This window comes from Anomaloglossus baeobatrachus, chromosome 4, assembly GCF_048569485.1.
Source record: "Anomaloglossus baeobatrachus isolate aAnoBae1 chromosome 4, aAnoBae1.hap1, whole genome shotgun sequence".
Taxonomy (NCBI): domain Eukaryota; kingdom Metazoa; phylum Chordata; class Amphibia; order Anura; family Aromobatidae; genus Anomaloglossus; species Anomaloglossus baeobatrachus.
Window position 1 is genome coordinate 702,770,821 of NC_134356.1, and position 18,961 is coordinate 702,789,781.

At 57.4% G+C, this 18,961-nt stretch overlaps 1 pseudogene; it reads right to left on the minus strand.

Moving 5' to 3' along the window:
- LOC142303068 (eukaryotic initiation factor 4A-I-like) overlaps positions 1-18,961 on the minus strand; it is a 34,132-nt pseudogene that overhangs the window by 3,076 nt on the left and 12,095 nt on the right.

The window sequence follows — 18,961 nt, forward strand, 5'->3', positions numbered from 1 at the left end:
GGCAGTGTCTGCAGGGGGGAGGGATATCCTACAGAGAGGGCAGTGTCTGCAGGGGGGAGGGATATCCTACAGAGGGGCAGTGTCTGCAGGGGGGAGGGATATCCTACAGAGGGGCAGTGTCTGCAGGGGGGAGGGATATCCTACAGAGGGGCAGTGTCTGCAGGGGGGAGGGATATCCTACAGAGGGGCAGTGTCTGCAGGGGGGAGGGATATCCTACAGAGGGGCAGTGTCTGCAGGGGGGAGGGATATCCTACAGAGGGGCAGTGTCTGCAGGGGGGAGGGATATCCTACAGAGGGGCAGTGTCTGCAGGGGGGAGGGATATCCTACAGAGGGGCAGTGTCTGCAGGGGGGAGGGATATCCTACAGAGGGCAGTGTCTGCAGGGGGAGGGATATCCTACAGAGGGGCAGTGTCTGCAGGGGGGAGGGATATCCTACAGAGGGGCAGTGTCTGCAGGGGGGAGGGATATCCTACAGGGGGGCAGTGTCTGCAGGGGGGGAGGGATATCCTACAGGGGGGCAGTGTCTGCAGGGGGGAGGGATATCCTACAGGAGGGGCAGTGTCTGCAGGGGGGGAGGGATATCCTACAGAGGGGCAGTGTCTGCAGGGGGGGGGAGGGGGAAGGGGATATATACTGCCCGGTATTATACCTCACATGTACAGTATATACTGAGCGGGGACATATATATACTGCCCGGTATTCTACCTCATATATACAGTATATACTGCCCGGTATTATACCTCACATGTACAGTATATACTGAGCGGGGACATATATATACTGCCCGGTATTCTACCTCATATATACAGTATATACTGCCCGGTATGATACCTCACATGTACAGTATATACTGCCCGGTATTCTACCTCATATATACAGTATATACTGCCCGGTATTATACCTCACATGTACAGTATATACTGCCCGGTATTATACCTCACATGTACAGTATATACTGAGCGGGGACATTATATACTGCCCGGTATTCTACCTCATGTACAGTATATACTGAGCGGGGACATTATATACTGCCCGGTATTATACCTCACATGTACAGTATATACTGAGCGGGGACATTATATATACACTTGCCCGGTATTATACCTCCCATGTACAGTATATACTGAGCGGGGACATTATATATACACTGCCCGGTATTATACCTCCTGTACAGTATATACTGAGCGGGGGACATATATATATACTGCCCGGTATTATACCTCATGTACAGTATATACTGAGCGGGGACATTATATACTGCCCGGTATTATACCTCATGTACAGTATATACTGAGCGGGGACATTATATAACTGCCCGGTATTATACCTCATATATACAGTATATACTGCCCGGTATTATACCTCACATGTACAGTATATACTGAGCGGGGACATTATATACTGCCCGGTATTATACCTCATATATACAGTATATACTGCCCGGTATTATACCTCATATATACAGTATATACTGCCCGGTATTATACCTCATATATACAGTATATACTGCCCGGTATTATACCTCATATATACAGTATATACTGAGCGGGGACATTATATATACACTGCCCGGTATTATACCTCACATGTACAGTATATACTGAGCGGGGACATTATATATATACTGCCCGGTATTATACCTCACATGTACAGTATATACTGAGCGGGGGACATTATATATATACTGCCCGGTATTATACCTCATATATACAGTATATACTGCCCGGTATTATACCTCATATATACAGTATATACTGCCCGGTATTATACCTCACATGTACAGTATATACTGAGCGGGGACATTATATACTGCCCGGTATTATACCTCATGTACAGTATATACTGAGCGGGGACATTATATATATACTGCCCGGTATTATACCTCACATGTACAGTATATACTGAGCGGGGACATTATATATATACTGCCCGGTATTATACCTCATATATACAGTATATACTGCCCGGTATTATACCTCACATGTACAGTATATACTGAGCGGGGACATTATACACTGCCCGGTATTATACCTCATGTACAGTATATACTGAGCGGGGACATTATGTATATACTGCCCGGTATTATACCTCATGTACAGTATATACTGAGCAGGGACATTATATATATACTGCCCGGTATTATACCTCATGTACAGTATATACTGAGCAGGGACATTATGTATATACTGCCCGGTATTATACCTCATGTACAGTATATACTGAGCAGGGACATTATATATACACTGCCCGGTATTATACCTCACATGTACAGTATATACTGAGCAGGGACATTATAATATATACTGCCCGGTATTATACCTCATGTACAGTATATACTGAGTAGGGACATTATATATACTGCCCGGTATTATACCTCACATGTACAGTATATACTGAGCGGGGGACATTATATATACACTGCCCGGTATTATACCTCACATGTACAGTATATACTGAGTAGGGACATTATATACACTGCCCGGTATTATACCTCATGTACAGTATATACTGAGCAGGGACATTATATATACACTGCCCGGTATTATACCTCACATGTACAGTATATACTGAGCAGGGACATTATATATATACTGCCCGGTATTATACCTCATGTACAGTATATACTGAGTAGGGACATTATATATACACTGCCCGGTATTATACCTCACATGTACAGTATATACTGAGCAGGGACATTATGTATATACTGCCCGGTATTATACCTCATGTACAGTATATACTGAGCAGGGACATTATATATACACTGCCCGGTATTATACCTCACATGTACAGTATATACTGAGCGGGGACATTATATATATACTGCCCGGTATTATACCTCACATGTACAGTATATACTGAGCAGGGACATTATATACTGCCCGGTATTATACCTCACATGTACAGTATATACTGAGCGGGGACATATATATACTGCCCGGTATTCTACCTCATATATACAGTATATACTGCCCGGTATTATACCTCACATGTACAGTATATACTGCCCGGTATTCTACCTCACATGTACAGTATATACTGCCCGGTATTATACCTCACATGTACAGTATATACTGAGCGGGGACATATATATACTGCCCGGTATTCTACCTCATATATACAGTATATACTGCCCGGTATTCTACCTCACATGTACAGTATATACTGCCCGGTATTCTACTCATATATACAGTATATACTGCCCGGTATTATACCTCACATGTACAGTATATACTGCCCGGTATTATACCTCACATGTACAGTATATACTGAGCGGGGGACATTATATACTGCCCGGTATTCTACCTCATGTACAGTATATACTGAGCGGGGACATTATATACTGCCCGGTATTATACCTCACATGTACAGTATATACTGAGCGGGGACATTATATATACACTGCCCGGTATTATACCTCCATGTACAGTATATACTGAGCGGGGACATTATATATACACTGCCCGGTATTATACCTCCTGTACAGTATATACTGAGCGGGGACATATATATATACTGCCCGGTATTATACCTCATGTACAGTATATACTGAGCGGGGACATTATATACTGCCCGGTATTATACCTCATATATACAGTATATACTGCCCCGGTATTATACCTCACATGTACAGTATATACTGAGCGGGGACATTATATATACTGCCCGGTATTCTACCTCATATATACAGTATATACTGCCCGGTATTATACCTCACATGTACAGTATATACTGCCCGGTATTCTACCTCACATGTACAGTATATACTGCCCGGTATTCTACCTCACATGTACAGTATATACTGAGCGGGGACATTATATATACTGCCCGGTATTCTACCTCATATATACAGTATATACTGCCCGGTATTATACCTCACATGTACAGTATATACTGCCCGGTATTCTACCTCACATGTACAGTATATACTGCCGGTATTATACCTCACATGTACAGTATATACTGAGCGGGGACATATATATACTGCCCGGTATTCTACCTCATATATACAGTATATACTGAGCGGGGACATATATATACTGCCCGGTATTATACCTCACATGTACAGTATATACTGAGCGGGGACATATATATATACTGCCCGGTATTCTACCTCATATATACAGTATATACTGCCCGGTATTATACCTCACATGTACAGTATATACTGAGCGGGGACATTATATACTGCCCGGTATTATACCTCATGTACAGTATATACTGAGTAGGGACATTATATATACACTGCCCGGTATTATACCTCCTGTACAGTATATACTGAGCGGGGACATTATATATACTGCCCGGTATTATACCTCATGTACAGTATATACTGAGCGGGGACATTATATACTGCCCGGTATTATACCTCATGTACAGTATATACTGAGCGGGGACATTATATATACTGCCCGGTATTATACCTCATGTACAGTATATACTGAGCGGGGACATTATATACTGCCCGGTATTATACCTCATGTACAGTATATACTGAGCGGGGGACATTATATATACTGCCCGGTATTATACCTCATGTACAGTATATACTGAGCGGGGACATTATATATACTGCCCGGTATTATACCTCATGTACAGTATATACTGAGCGGGGACATTATATATACTGCCCGGTATTATACCTCATGTAAAGTATATACTGAGCGGGGGACATTATATATACTGCCCGGTATTATACCTCATGTACAGTATATACTGAGCGGGGACATTATATACTGCCCGGTATTATACCTCATGTACAGTATATACTGAGCGGGGACATTATATATACTGCCCGGTATTATACCTCACATGTACAGTATATACTGAGCGGGGACATTATATATACACTGCCCCGGTATTATACCTCATGTACAGTATATACTGAGCGGGGACATTATATATACTGCCCGGTATTATACCTCATGTACAGTATATACTGAGCGGGGACATTATATACTGCCCGGTATTCTACCTCATATATACAGTATATACTGCCCGGTATTCTACCTCACATGTACAGTAATATACTGAGCGGGGACATTATATACTGCCCGGTATTATACCTCATATATACAGTATATACTGCCCGGTATTCTACCTCACATGTACAGTATATACTGCCCGGTATTATACCTCACATGTACAGTATATACTGCCCGGTATTATACCTCATGCACAGTATATACTGCCCGGTATTATACCTCATGCACAGTATATACTGCTCGGTATTATACCTCATGCACAGTATATACTGCCCGGTATTATACCTCATGCACAGTATATACTGCCCGGTATTATACCTCATGCACAGTATATACTGCCCGGTATTATACCTCATGCACAGTATATACTGCCCGGTATTATACCTCACATGTACAGTATATACTGCCCGGTATTATACCTCATGCACAGTATATACTGCCCGGTATTATACCTCATGCACAGTATATACTGCCCGGTATTATACCTCATGCACAGTATATACTGCCCGGTATTATACCTCATGCACAGTATATACTGCCCGGTATTATACCTCATGCACAGTATATACTGCCCGGTATTATACCTCACATGTACAGTATATACTGCCCGGTATTATACCTCACATGTACAGTATATACTGCCCGGTATTATACCTCATGCACAGTATATACTGCCCGGTATTATACCTCACATGCACAGTATATACTGCCCGGTATTATACCTCACATGTACAGTATATACTGCCCGGTATTATACCTCATGCACAGTATATACTGCCCGGTATTCTACCTCATATATACAGTATATACTGCCCGGTATTATACCTCATGCACAGTATATACTGCCCGGTATTATACCTCATGTACAGTATATACTGAGCGGGGACATTATATATACACTGCCGGTATATTCTATATGGGCCCCGCAGTTTCCGGCCTCGGTCACGTGCTCCCGTTCCCTGCGGCCCCCCTCCTCCCCCCCGCTCCCTCCTCGGGGCCACGTGCAGCACCGGAAGTGGCCGCCATCTTAGAGGGAAGCTCTTCTCCCTGGGAGCGGCCGCCATCTTGTCGTCTCCCCTCCCCCCGCCTTCTCCTGCGGACGCGGCCACGTGCAGACAGGCGGAGGCCGCGGTGACTCCGGGCAGCAGGCGCGCTCCCCGGCGGCGGACGGTCCGTGCGCGCGCGCGCGCAGTGACTCCCCGGGGGTGACAGGACGGCGGCAGATCCCGGGGCTCCGGGCACAGCTGACGCGGCGGCGGCAGCAGCGGGCGGAGGAGCGGTCACACGCAGGGACGGGGCAGGCAGCAGAGGGTCCGCAAGCGCGGCGGGGCCGGGGGAGGCGAGGCGCGGGCCCGCGCGCATTACTCACCGGTTGTCGTAGCTCGCAGACATTCTTCAGTACGGAAGCTTTCTAGAAGCCGGCGAGCGCCTTTTATATAGTTCTCCCCTGTCCCCGCCTAGCCACGCTGCGATTGGCTTAGACTTTCACGAGGTGGAGCCAGCCGGCTTCACGCTGATTGGTTGTAGAAAACGTCTGCCGCCCATAGGCGAGCCGGCTCGAAGAACTATTGGTTACCAGGACAATAAGCTCCGCCCTGCCGTGTGACGAATCCTTATTACTCCTATCTCCTTCATCGCCCCACCCCACTCCCTCAAGCCACCCATCATTGGTTAAAATCGACACGTGACCAGCTGCTACGGCGACAAACCCGCCAAGTAGTCCGGTCACTGATTGGGTCACTTTGCTGTCGATCTGCGTAGCGTGTCGCCTTATTGGTTTACACGTCCCTCACGCTTACGAGACTCGCATCCGATTGGATACAGCGGCTCCGATGGAGGCACGCCCATGTGTCCGTCCAGGAAGCGATATTGTGTCTGGTTTCGCAGTTTTCCGTGCCGTCAGCAATGTCCTGCGTGAGAGGGGGCGGGGTGCACCGGCCCGTGCTGCGGGGTACCGGCCCGTGCTGCGGCGTGAGAGGGGGGCGGGGTGCACCGACCCGTGGCTGCGGCGTGAGAGGGTGCGGGGTGTACCGGCCGTGCTGCGGCGTGAGAGGGTGCGGGGTGTACCGGCCCGTGCTGCGGCGTGAGAGGTGCGCGGTGTACGGCCCGTGCTGCGGCGTGAGAGGGGGCGGGGTGTACCGGCCCGTGCTGCGGCGTGAGAGGGGGCGGGGGTGTACCGGCCCGTGCTGCGGCGTGAGAGGGTGCGGGGTGTACCGGCCCGTGCTGCGGCGTGAGAGGGGGCGGGGTTGTACCGGCCCGTGCTGCGGCGTGAGAGGGTGCGCTGTGTACCGGCCCGTGCTGCGGCGTGAGAGGGTGCGGGGTGTACCGGCCCGTGCTGCGGCGTGAGAGGGGTGCGCGGTGTACCGGCCCGTGCTGCGGCGTGAGAGGGGGGCGGGGTGGTACCGGCCCGTGCTGCGGCGTGAGAGGGGGCGGGGTGTACCGGCCCGTGCTGCGGCGTGAGAGGGTGCGGGGTGTGTACCGGCCCGTGCTGCGGCGTGAGAGGGGCGGGGTGTACCGGCCCGTGCTGCGGCGTGAGAGGGTGCGGCTGTGGTACCGGCCCGTGCTGCGGCGTGAGAGGGGGCGGGGTGTACCGGCCCGTGCTGCGGCGTGAGAGGGGGCGGGGTGTACCGGCCCGTGCTGCGGGGTACCGGCCCGTGCTGCGGCGTGAGAGGGGGCGGGGTGTACCGGCCCGTGCTGCGGCGTGAGAGGGGGCGGGGTGTACCGGCCCGTGCTGCGGCGTGGAGAGGGGGCGCTGGTGTACCGGCCCGTGCTGCGGCGTGAGAGTGGGGCGCTGTGTACCGGCCCGTGCTGCGGCGTGAGAGGGGGCGCTGTGTACCGGCCCGTGCTGCGGCGTGAGAGGGGGCGCTGTGTACCGGCCCGTGCTGCGGCGTGAGAGGAGGTGCTGGGTGTACCGGCCCGTGCTGCGGCGTGAGAGGGTGCTGGGTGTACCGGCCCGTGCTGCGGCGTGAGAGGGGGCGGGGTGCACCGGCCCGTGCTGCGGCGTGAGAGTGTGCGGAGTGTACCGGCCCGTGCTGCGGCGTGAGAGGGGTGCGCGGTGTACCGGCCCGTGCTGCGGCGTGAGAGGGTGCGGGGTGTACCGGCCCGTGCTGCGGCGTGAGAGGGTGCGGGGTGTACCGGCCCGTGCTGCGGCGTGAGAGGGGGCGCGGTGTACCGGCCCGTGCTGCGGCGTGAGAGGGTGCGCGGTGTACCGGCCCGTGCTGCGGCGTGAGAGGGTGCGGGTTGTACCGGCCCGTGCTGCGGCGTGAGAGGGGGCGGGGTGCACCGGCCCGTGCTGCGGCGTGAGAGGGGGCGGGGTGCACCGGCCCCGTGCTGCGGCGTGAGAGGGGGGCGGGGTGTACCGGCCCGTGCTGCGGCGTGAGAGGGTGCGGGGTGCACCGGCCCGTGCTGCGGCGTGAGAGGGTGCGCGGGTGTACCGGCCCGTGCTGCGGCGTGAGAGGGTGCGGGGTGTACCGGCCCGTGCTGCGGCGTGAGAGGGTGCGGGGTGTACTGGCCCGTGCTGCGGCGTGAGAGGGGGGCGGGGGTGCACCGGCCCGTGCTGCGGCGTGAGAGGGTGCGCGGTGTACCGGCCCGTGCTGCGGCGTGAGAGGGTGCGGGGTGTACCGGCCCGTGCTGCGGCGTGAGAGGGTGCGGGGTGTACCGGCCCGTGCTGCGGCGTGAGAGGGGGCGCGGTGTACCGGCCCGTGCTGCGGCGTGAGAGGGTGCGCGGTGTACCGGCCCGTGCTGCGGCGTGAGAGGGTGCGGGGTTGTACCGGCCCGTGCTGCGGCGGTGAGAGGGGGCGGGGTGCACCGGCCCGTGCTGCGGCCGTGAGAGGGGGGCGGGGGTGCACCGGCCCGTGCTGCGGCGTGAGAGAGGGGGCGGGGTGTACCGGCCCGTGCTGCGGCGTGAGAGGGGTGCGGGGTGCACCGGCCCGTGCTGCGGCGTGAGAGGGTGCGCGGTGTATCCGGCCCGTGCTGCGGCGTGAGAGGGTGCGGGGTGTACCGGCCCGTGCTGCCGGCGTGAGAGGGTGCGGGGTGTACTGGCCCGTGCTGCGGCGTGAGAGGGGGCGGGGTGCACCGGCCCGTGCTGCGGCGTGAGAGGGTGCGCGGTGTACCGGCCCGTGCTGCGGCGTGAGAGGGGGCGGGGATGTACCGGCCCCGTGCTGCGGCGTGAGAGGGTGCTGGGTGTACCGGCCCGTGCTGCGGCGTGAGAGGGTGCGGGGTGTACCGGCCCGTGCTGCGGCGTGAGAGGGTGCGCGGGTGTACCGGCCCGTGCTGCGGCGTGAGAGGGTGCGGGGTGTACCGGCCCGTGCTGCGGCGTGAGAGGGTGCGGGGTGTACCGGCCCGTGCTGCGGCGTGAGAGGGTGCGGGGTGTACTGGCCCGTGCTGCGGCGTGAGAGGGGGCGGGGTGCACCGGCCCGTGCTGCGGCGTGAGAGGGTGCGCGGTGTACCGGCCCGTGCTGCGGCGTGAGAGGGGGCGGGGTTGTACCGGCCCGTGCTGCGGCGTGAGAGGGTGCTGGGTGTACCGGCCCCGTGCTGCGGCGTGAGAGGGGGCGGGGTGTACCGGCCCGTGCTGCGGCGTGAGAGGGGGCGGGGTTGTACCGGCCCGTGCTGCGGCGTGAGAGGGTGCGGGGTGTACCGGCCCGTGCTGCGGCGTGAGGAGGGTGCGGGGTGTACTGGCCCGTGCTGCGGCGTGAGAGGGGGCGGGGTGCACCGGCCCGTGCTGCGGCGTGAGAGGGTGCGCGGTGTACCGGCCCGTGCTGCGGCGTGAGAGGGGGCGGGGTGTACCGGCCCGTGCTGCGGCGTGAGAGGGTGCGGGGTGTACCGGCCCGTGCTGCGGCGTGAGAGGGGGCGGGGTGTACCGGCCCGTGCTGCGGCGTTGAGAGGGTGCGGGGTGTACCGGCCCGTGCTGGCGGCGTGAAAGGGTGCGGGGTGTACCGGCCCGTGCTGCGGGGTGTACCGGCCCGTGCTGCGGCGTGGCCCGTGCTGCGGCGTGAAAGGGTGCGGGGTGTACCGGCCCGTGCTGCGGCGTGAGAGGGTGCGGGGTGTACCGGCCCGTGCTGCGGGGGTGTACCGGCCCGTGCTGCGGCGTGAGAGGGTGCGGTGTGTACCGGCCCGTGCTGCGGCGTGAGAGGGTGCGGGGTGTATTGGCCCGTGCTGCGGCGTGAGAGGGGGCGGGGGTGTACCGGCCCGTGCTGCGGTGTGAGAGGGTGCGGGGTGTACCGGCCCGTGCTGCGGTGTGAGAGGGTGCGGGGTGTACCGGCCCGTGCTGCGGCGTGAGAGGGGGCGGGGTTGTACCGGCCCGTGCTGCGGTGTGAGAGGGAGTGCGGGGTGTACCGGCCCGTGCTGCGGCGTGAGAGGGGGCGGGGTGTACCGGCCCGTGCTGCGGTGTGAGAGGGGGCGGGGGTGTACCGGGCCCGTGCTTGCGGGTGTGAGAGGGGGCGGGGTGCACCGGCCCGTGCTGCGGCGTTGAGAGGGGCTGGGGTGCACCGGCCCGTGCTGCGGCCGTGAGAGGGGGCGGGGTGCACCGGGCCCGTGCTGCGGCGTGAAGAGGGGGCGGGGTGCACCGACCCGTGCTGCGGCGTGAGAGGGTGCGGGGTGTACCGGCCCGTGCTGCGGCGTGAGAGGGGGCGCGCTGTGTACCGGCCCGTGCTGCGGCGTGAGAGGGGGCGGGGTGTACCGGCCCGTGCTGCGGCGTGAGAGGGTGCGGGGTGTACCGACCCGTGCTGCGGCGTGAGAGGGGGCGGGGTGCACCGGCCCGTGCTGCGGCGTGAGAGGGGGCGGGGTGCACCGGCCCGTGCTGCGGCGTGAGAGGGGGCGGGGTGCACCGGCCCGTGCTGCGGCGTGAGAGGGTGTGCGGGGCTGTACCGGCCCGTGCTGCGGGCGTTGAGAGGGGGCGGGGGTGTACCGGCCCGTGCTGCGGCGTGAGAGGGGGCGGGGTGTATTGGCCCGTGCTGCGGCGTGAGAGGGTGCGGGGGTGTACCGGCCCGTGCTGCGGGGGGTACCGGCCCGTGCTGCGGCGTGAGAGGGTGCGGGGGTGTACCGGGCCCGTGCTGCGGCGTGAGAGGGTGCGGGGAGTACCGGCCCGTGCTGCGGCATAAGAGGGTGCGGGGTGTACCGGCCCGTGCTGCGGCGTGAAAGGGTGCGGGGTGTACCGGCCCGTGCAGCGGCGTGAGAGGGTGCGGGGTGTACCGGCCCGTGCTGCGGCGTGAAAGGGTGCGGGGTGTACCGGCCCGTGCTGCGGGGTGTACCGGCCCGTGCTGCGGCGTGGCCCGTGCTGCGGCGTGAAAGGGTGCGGGGTGTACCGGCCCATGCTGCGGCGTGAGAGGGTGCGGGGTGTACCGGCCCGTGCTGCGGGGTGTACCGGCCCGTGCTGCGGCGTGAGAGGGTGCGGGGTGTACCGGCCCGTGCTGCGGCGTGAAAGGGTGCGGGGTGTACCGGCCCGTGCTGCGGGGTGTACCGGCCCGTGCTGCGGCGTGGCCCGTGCTGCGGCGTGAGAGGGTGCGGGGTGTATTGGCCCGTGCTGCGGCGTGAGAGGGGGCGGGGTGTACCGGCCCGTGCTGCGGTGTGAGAGGGTGCGGGGTGTACCGGCCCGTGCTGCGGTGTGAGAGGGTGCGGGGTGTACCGGCCCGTGCTGCGGCGTGAGAGGGGGCGGGGTGTACCGGCCCGTGCTGCGGCGTGAGAGGGTGCGGGTGTGTACCGGCCCGTGCTGCGGTGTGAGAGGGGGCGGGTGCACCGGCCCGTGCTGCGGTGTGAGAGGGGGCGGGGTGCACCGGCCCGTGCTGCGGCGTGAGAGGGGGCGGGGTGCACCGGCCCGTGCTGCGGCGTGAGAGGGGGCGGGGTGCACCGACCCGTGCTGCGGCGTGAGAGGGTGCGGGGTGTACCGGCCCGTGCTGCGGCGTGAGAGGGGGCGCTGTGTACCGGCCCGTGCTGCGGCGTGAGAGGGGGCGGGGTTGTACCGGCCCGTGCTGCGGCGTGAGAGGGTGCGGGGTGTACCGACCCGTGCTGCGGCGTGAGAGGGGGCGGGGTGCACCGGCCCGTGCTGCGGCGTGAGAGGGGGCGGGGTGCACCGACCCGTGCTGCGGCGTGAGAGGGGGCGGGGTGTACCGGCCCGTGCTGCGGCGTGAGAGGGGGCGGGGTGTACCGGCCCGTGCTGCGGCGTGAGAGGGGGCGGGGTGTACCGGCCCGTGCTGCGGCGTGAGAGGGGGCGGGATGTACCGGCCCGTGCTGCGGCGTGAGAGGGGGCGGGATGTACCGGCCCGTGCTGCGGCGTGAGAGGGGGCGGGGTGTACCGGCCCGTGCTGCGGCGTGAGAGGGGGCGGGGTGTACCGGCCCGTGCTGCGGCGTGAGAGGGGGCGGGGTGTACCGGCCCGTGCTGCGGCGTGAGAGGGGGCGGGGTGTACCGGCCCGTGCTGCGGCGTGAGAGGGGGCGGGGTGTACCGGCCCGTGCTGCGGCGTGAGAGGGGGCGCTGTGTACCGGCCCGTGCTGCGGCGTGAGAGGGGGCGCTGTGTACCGGCCCGTGCTGCGGCGTGAGAGGGGGCGGGGTGTACCGGCCCGTGCTGCGGCGTGAGAGGGGGCGGGGTGTACCGGCCCGTGCTGCGGCGTGAGAGGGGGCGGGGTGTACCGGCCCGTGCTGCGGCGTGAGAGGGGGCGGGGTGTACCGGCCCGTGCTGCGGCGTGAGAGGGGCGGGGTGTACCGGCCCGTGCTGCGGCGTGAGAGGGGGCGGGGTGTACCGGCCCGTGCTGCGGCGTGAGAGGGGGCGGGGTGTACCGGCCCGTGCTGCGGCGTGAGAGGGGGCGGGGTGTACCGGCCCGTGCTGCGGCGTGAGAGGGGGCGGGGTGTACCGGCCCGTGCTGCGGTGTACCGGCCCGTGCTGCGGTGTACCGGCCCGTGCTGCGGTGTACCGGCCCGTGCTGCGGTGTACCGGCCCGTGCTGCGGTGTACCGGCCCGTGCTGCGGCGTGAGAGGGTGCGGGGTGTACCGGCCCGTGTTGCGGCGTGAGAGGGGGCGCGGTGTACCGGCCCGTGCTGCGGCGTGAGAGGGGGCGCGGTGTACCGGCCCGTGCTGCGGCGTGAGAGGGGGCGCGGTGTACCGGCCCGTGCTGCGGCGTGAGAGGGGGCGCGGTGTACCGGCCCGTGCTGCGGCGTGTACCGGCCCGTGCTGCGGCGTGAGAGGGGGCGGGATTGTACCGGCCCGTGCTGCGGCGTGAGAGGGGGCGTGGTGTAGTGCGGAGTGTACAGGCCCGTGCTGCGGCGTGAGGGGGGGCGCGGTGTAGTGCAGGGTGCACCGGCTTGTGGTGCCGCCTGTCCGGGGCCGTGCTCATGTGTAATACCCCCGGTCACCTCTGCGTAACGGCGTACACCGGCAGGTCGCCATTATCCGTCACCTGTTACCGATACACCTCACTACAGGCACCGGCATCTGTCCTAGGCCCCAAATCATCACCCCTAATAATGTGTCCTGATTAGCCGTGACCGAGGCGTCGTCCTGTGTGTGAGGAGCGGAGGACATTACCCCCCCTCACGCCTCATCTCTGGTGTACACGGCCCAGGCGTCGTCCTGTGTGTGAGGAGCGGAGGACATTACCCTCCTCACGCCTCATCTCTGGTGTACACGACCGAGGCGTCGTCCCGTGTGTGAGGAGCGGAGGACATTACCCTCCTCACGCCTCATCTCCGGTGTACACGGCCCAGGCGTCGTCCCGTGTGTGAGGAGCGGAGAACATTACCCCCCTCACGCCTCATCTCCGGTGTACACGGCCCAGGCGTTATCCCGTGTGTGAGGAGCGGAGGACATTACCCCCCCCTCACGCCTCATCTCTGGTGTACACAGCCCAGGCGTCGTCCCGTGTGTGAGGAGCGGAGGACATTACCCTCCTCACGCCTCATCTCCGGTGTACACGGCCCAGGCGTCGTCCCGTGTGTGAGGAGCGGAGGACATTACCCCCTCCTCACGCCTCATCTCCGGTGTACACGGCCCAGGCGTTATCCCGTGTGTGAGGAGCGGAGGACATTACCCCCCCCTCACGCCTCATCTCCGGTGTACACGGCCCAGGCGTTATCCCGTGTGTGAGGAGCGGAGGACATTACCCCCTCCTCACGCCTCATCTCCGGTGTACACGGCCCAGGCGTCGTCCCGTGTGTGAGGAGCGGAGGACATTACCCCCTCCTCACGCCTCATCTCCGGTGTACACGGCCCAGGCGTTATCCCGTGTGTGAGGGCCGGAGGATATTACCCCCCCTCACGCCTCATCTCCGGTGTACACGGCCCAGGCGTTATCCCGTGTGTGAGGGCCGGAGGACATTACCCCCCTCCCCTCACGCCTCATCTCCAGTGTACACGGCCCAGGCGTCATCCCGTGTGTGAGGAGCGGAGGACATTACCCCCCCCTCACGCCTCATCTCCGGTGTATACGGCCCAGGCGTCGTCCCGTGTGTGAGGAGCGGAGGACATTACCCCCCCCTCACGCCTCATCTCCGGTGTACACGGCCCAGGCGTTATCCTGTGTGTGAGGAGCGGAGGACATTACCCCCCCTCACGCCTCATCTCCGGTGTACACGGCCCAGGCGTTATCCCGTGTGTGAGGAGCGGAGGACATTACCCTCCTCACGTCTCATCTCCGGTGTACACGGCCCAGGCGTTATCCCGTGTGTGAGGAGCGGAGGACATTACCCTCCTCACGTCTCATCTCCGGTGTACACGGCCCAGGCGTCGTCCCGTGTGTGAGGAGCGGAGGACATTACCCCCCTCATGCCTCATCTCCGGTGTACACGGCCCAGGCGTTATCCCGTGTGTGAGGAGCAGAGGACATTACCCCCCCTCACGCCTCATCTCCGGTGTACACGGCCCAGGCATCGTCCTGTGTGTGAGGAGCGGAGGACATTACCCCCCCTCACGCCTCATCTCCTGTGTACACGGCCCAGGCGTTATCCCGTGTGTGAAGAGCGGAGGACATTACCCTCCTCACGCCTCATCTCCGGTGTACACAGCCCAGGCGTTATCCCGTGTGTGAGGAGCGGAGGACATTACCCCCCCCTCACGCCTCATCTCCGGTGTACACGGCCCAGGCGTTATCCCGTGTGTGAAGAGCGGAGGACATTACCCTCCTCACGCCTCATCTCCGGTGTACACAGCCCAGGCGTCGTCCCGTGTGTGAGGAGCGGAGGACATTACCCCCCCCCTCACGCCTCATCTCCGGTGTACACGGCCCAGGCATCGTCCCGTGTGTGAGGAGCGGAGGACATTACCCTCCTCACGCCTCATCTCCGGTGTACACGGCCCAGGCATCGTCCTGTGTGTGAGGAGCGGAGGACATTACCCTCCCCTCACGCCTCATCTCCGGTGTACACGGCCCAGGCATCGTCCTGTGTGTGAGGAGCGGAGGACATTACCCCCCTCACGCCTCATCTCCGGTGTACACGGCCCAGGCGTTATCCCGTGTGTGAGGAGCGGAGGACATTACCCCCCCCCTCACGCCTCATCTCCGGTGTACACGGCCCAGGCGTTATCCCGTGTGTGAGGAGCGGAGGACATTACCCTCCTCACGCCTCATCTCCGGTGTATGAGGGAAAAGGTGTGCACTCTGAAAAGATGCGAGGTGCAAGTAGTTGGGTAACCCCCTAGTAATATATTTAGTAACACTGCACACTCTAAATTGCGTATGATTGGACAAAAATCTTTATTATTTTTTTTTAAAAAAACAAAAGCCAAGCAAAGGAAGTGAACTTATTATGACGGAACTTTCTCTGACGTTCCGGCCCACGGCCGCGTTCACAGAATTTTACTACAAGAGATCAAGACTATATCAGTAACATTAAGACATGTTACAAAGTTTTTACACAAAACATAGAAACATGATTGACAGAGGTCGGTAACCGTGGTAACGAGCAAGTTACAGATCAGGAGGTACAAAATATCTGTGCTAGACTAATAAAGAACTATTTTTAATCCAGAAAACAAAAATTTCTATAGGTTAGTGAGCATCTGTATATTATAACAACGTTCTCCAAAGTCACTATTCCAATATAGGGAGAGTGGAATAGGGGGGTAGGGGTCTGGTATCAGCATGTCACACAAAATTAACTGACTATGGCTATGTGCCCACGTATGTGCTCTGCACCGCAGCTAAACGGTGCGCTTCAGAGCTCCGTTCTGAAGCGCATGGTGCCTGCAGAGAACGTGTGCTCTGCATGCTGCCTCTCCCTATAGACAGCATGCAAACCGCACGGAAGAAGTGATGTCACTTCTTAGAACGCAGCGATTCAGGCAGCAGCCGAATCGCTGCGTTCTAATATGCTATGTCCTGCACAATCTCCATAGACTGTGCAGGGGACGCAGGACGCATGCAGTTACGCTGCAGTGCAGGTCACAGCGTAACTGCATGAAAACACGCAACGTGGGCACATAGCCTATATCTTAGTGTATCGTGGCTTTAGGGTTATATGTATATTAGTGTGATGACTATTTTAAAAATTTTGCAAAACGAAAATGAAACCCCTTACATTCGAGGAACAATTACATTCAAATGACATTAGTATCATCAAATTTGTAAAATATTCAAAAAAGTTCCCCCTCTTTTTCATTTCAAAATTTAAAAAAAAAACGATTTTTTTGAATCCTAGTATTCCATATGTTGAAAAGCTCTCCAATCTCACGCGGATGCCAACGAACTGCCAAATTCTTGGAAACTTTTTAGTTTTCTGTTCAACAGCGAGAAACGGCGACTGGATGGAATAAACAATATGATAATGGATATAGAATTGCTCTGGAGGGAAACTCGAGACTTCCCACTTTTATCCAGTGCACTCATCAGAAAGAAACTCAATCGTCTGATCTAAATGGACAAAAACAAAAAGAAACCTTCTGATAAATTCACTGCAACATTTGATGTCACCAACGTTAATGGAGAATGGAAAAACTCGGAGGATAAAGAGCTCTACCTGAGGCAAGTTGAGGGTGGAGGCAAGGTTGGTTATTCGACGCTCACGCTTTACCCGAGACTCCAAAGCCGACCTCTTCTTCCGCGTCATCTTCTCCTGAACGCACACCGAAATACAAAAGAGCAAACACTACAACAGCGAGTTTACTGGTACTGAAAAACAACATGTCTACACATAAAGCAGATAAAGTGCTTGCAACCATTGCTGAACAAGGTCATGATGTACCGGTTCCAAGTCAGTCGGGTGTCGGGAGACGAATAATCTCAGAAGGACAGAAAATGAAAGCCAACATTTTTGAAAAACTTCAAAGCAAAGATCCCTATTGTCTCCACTTCGATGGTAAAAGAATCCAAGGGGAAGAGTATCAAGTAGTTCTGCTGAAAAATACCACAACCGAAACTAAGCTCGGTATTCTGAAATGTGAGACTGGTTCTGCCGCGGCTCTTCACAAGGAACTACATCAGCTAATTGATGAATACGACGCTTGGGAAAATATTGGCATGATAATCTGCGAAACGGCAGCAGTAAATACTGGTCGTGTGAACGGGATTGTAACGCTGATACAGGACGATGTCTTGAGAAAGGGCTTTCAGAAGCCACAATACATTGGCAGTCACCACCATGTACTCGACCTCCTACTGAAGCACGTCATGAATTCCCTTATTCCAGAGTCAACGAAGAAACCAGAACTCAATTATTTCTTCATTGACAAATTAACAGAAAACTATGCCTCACTTCAGATTGATTACCACCAAGTTGCAACAGATGATGTCAACACAGGCGAGAATCCTGGATGGCGAGAATCCTGGATGGCGAGAATCCTGGATGGCGAAAATCCTGGATGGCGAGATGCTTTCAAGTTCTTATATGAACTATGTCGGGCATATCGTCAGTACAAAACATCACGTTGGCCTCGAATCAGTTGGAAGAAACTCCCAAACCTGCACCTGGCAAGATGGACCTCGCAAGCTGTATATGCTGTTATAGCATGTTTTCTGATACCAGAGTGGCGCCGCATCCTCGGTATAGCATGCGGCTTCATCTGCTATGAATGGGCAAATGCCTGGTTCCAGTCGCAACACTACAACGAAGCGTATAAATCAAGAAGAGAAAAGAGTATATCTAATGGGGGTCACCAACAAAGGCTGTATAAGAAAAATAGAAGCTTTATTACAAGGGCAAAAAACACATTACAGTATTCAGACATATAGAAGTGTACAACACACACTTAGTGTCATTAAAAACATTTAAAAAACCAAAAGGGCAAAAACTCTCCACCAACCAGAAGCCTCTGGAATTTTTGGTAATCAAAAATGAGGACATATAACAGAGTTAATTTAACCTCTCCCCTGATCATCCAGAGAATAATACAGATCAAGTGTTACGGTCGCTCTGCTAATCCCGTAGCCTAATCCATATATTCCCAATATAACAGGCAGGGTTAGTATACAGACAGTCACAGTATAGAAAAACCCACAGTTTAGTGATGAGGTAGATACGGTTCTTGTAGGAGATGAAAACGACAAAAGTGCAAATCTATGGTAAAAGGTAGAAAAAGGTGCTATGCAAAACCATTAATAACTGACATCCAGATTTTAGGGTTTGTGGTTTATATCGGTTGCTGTGTATCAGGAAATATGGAGTCCATAGAACACCATGTATGCATACAGTGGATTAGACAGTTCACCCAGAAAATGGCTAGACTATGAAGCCAAAATCAAACATACAGTGCCGTGATAACCCAAAATCACTGGATAATAATAGGGTATCACAGCAGATAAAAGGTTTGTGGCTATCCACATAGGTGTTTACAGAGGAAAGTAGTGATACGCACACCTGGCCTGGGTAAAGCAATGGACAACATGTATGGCACAACGAAACCCTAATTGCGGCTTGTCAGACCTATACTCACTACCTAACCACATGGGACAATGTGGGACTAGAATGCAGGGAGGACGGGTTCCGGCGTGGTTACCCCACGCGTATCGCCACCGTAGTAGTGGCTTCCTCAGGGGAGAAGATCAGTGATACAGAGG